We start from the raw sequence: 2,298 nt of genomic DNA on the forward strand, positions 1-2,298 counted from the left end.
AAAACTCAAAGGATTAATATCTGGGAATGACAAAAGTGGTCAAAATATATGTGAAAAAACAACTAACAGAAGAATTCTGAAATAAGTAAGCAAAGATGAGAGGTCTGTCCTAAGAAATATCAAAACTTACACAGTTAACAATTAAAACTGAAGTACTGAGGAAGAAATAAGAATATGAAAGAAACCCTTTTGGCTCCCTGAGCAGTGCCATGACAGCAAGAATAAGAGGCTTACAAAAGGCAGCAGAAAGGGAGCCAAGAAGAAAGTGGTTGATTTATTTTCTAAGAAAGACTGGTATGATGTGAAAGCACCAGTTATGTTCAATATAAGAAATATTAGAAAAACACTAGTCACAAGAACTCAAGGCACCAAAATCACATCTGATGGCCTCAAGGGTCGTGTTTTTGAAGTGAGCCTTGCTGATCTGCAGAATGATGAAGTTGCATTTACAACTGAGGATGATCAGGGCAAAAACTGACTAATTTCCTTGGCATGGTTCTTACCTGTGACAAAATGTGCTCCATGGTCAAAAAATGGCAGACCATGATTGAAGCTCATGTTAACGTTAAGACTACCGATGGTTATTTTGTCTATTTTGTGTTGGTTTTACTAAAAAACACAACAATCAGATTCGGAAGACCTCTTATGCTCAGCACCAGCAGGTCTGCCAAATTTGGAAACAGGTGATGGAAATCATAACCCAAGAGGTGCAGACAAATGACTGAAAGAAGTGGTCAATAAATTGATTCCAGACACCATCAGAAAAGACACAGAAAAGGCTTGCTAGTCTATTTATCCACTCCATGATGTCTTTGTTAGAAAAGTAAAAATGCTGAAGAAGCCCAAATTTGAATTGGGAAAGCTCATGAAGCTTCATGGTGAAGGTAGTAGTCCTGGAAAAGCTACTGAGGATGAGACCAGTGCTAAAGTTGAACGAGCTGATGGATATGAGCCACCAATCCAAGAATTTGGCAGACCTGCTAGTGCTGAGCATTACAGGTCTTCCTCAACTGTAAAATGGAACAGATATAGAACCTATCTCAAAGGATTCTTGTGAGGATGAAATAAATATATGCCAAGTCCTAACAGCATAATACCAATATGAACAAAAGATGTTAACAGAAAATTTAGAGAAAAAAACCCGAAAGTAGCCATTAGATGGGTCACGTGGAGGGCTCAGTCAGTGGAGCAGGTGATGCTTGATCTCCGGGTTGTTAGTTTGAGCCCCATGTTGGGTGAACATATAAAAAAAGTGTATAAAAAAAGTGGTCATTCATAAAAATGTACCTTTCTTGGGGCACCTGGGTGGCTCAGTTGGTGAAGTGCTGCCTTCGGCTCAGGTCATGATCCCAGGGTCCTGGGATTGAGCACCACATTGGGCTCCCTGCTCGGTGGAGAGCCTGCTTCTCCCTCTCCCTCTGTCTTGGCAGAGGGACCAAAATTTGGTACTTGGCAACAAGTACCAAAATTCTGATCCAGCAATTTCTCTTTTAGGAATTACACTACAAAAATAATCACAAGAACGTAAAGCCAAATCTACAAAAATGTTCAAGTGGGAACTATTCATAATTTGGAAAACTTTGAGCCCATCCAAATGTCTATTAATGAGCATTAATTGAATTAGGGTATATCCATAAAATGACTTTGTAGTGACTGTGAATTGATTTATATTCTCTATATTCATGAGAAGAAAAGTGCTCCACAACATACTTTCTTGAGTAAAATGGAAAATTACAAGTCAATAGAGTATGACCTTGTATTTATAAATGTATGTGTGTATACTTACAGAGAAGAAAGTTCAATATTAGTACAATGTTACAGTGCTGACCTCCAGATAGAAGGATTTTAAGTGACTTACCTTTCTTACATAAATTCTTTATGTATTACTTAAACTTTCTATAGGACTATGCATACTTTAAAAAACAATTACAGAACTAAAAGAGGAATATCAATTCTTCCTCCAATGACTGCTTTCATTGCACAAAATAACTGATCCAAGCAAACATTACGTGAGCAAAAGAAAACATACTTTGAATTGTACCCTAAGATTAGAAGAACTTGACAACTCAGGGAAAGGCAAAATTAAGACCAATTATGGCAAAAAGATTCAACAGTATCTCTATTATAAAACATATCTAAAATTATGACTAGAGTCCTCCTAAATACTGCAAAAAATAAAACTAGTAACCTGAATGAGGAAGAGAAAGGCAAAAGAAATAGCTAAGAAATTTACTAGGCACGATGAAACTTAATACTGCTTTTCAAGTGACTCTTAAAGTAATTGAAAGAATTATTCAA

General features: G+C 36.8%; 1 pseudogene; it reads left to right on the forward strand.

The window, feature by feature from the left end:
- The first annotated feature begins 220 nt into the window (after positions 1-220).
- LOC110592317 lies at positions 221-1,057 on the forward strand (annotated as a pseudogene).
- The last annotated feature ends 1,241 nt before the right edge of the window (positions 1,058-2,298 follow it).

Source organism: Neomonachus schauinslandi, chromosome 3 (assembly GCF_002201575.2).
Source record: "Neomonachus schauinslandi chromosome 3, ASM220157v2, whole genome shotgun sequence".
NCBI lineage: Eukaryota > Metazoa > Chordata > Mammalia > Carnivora > Phocidae > Neomonachus > Neomonachus schauinslandi.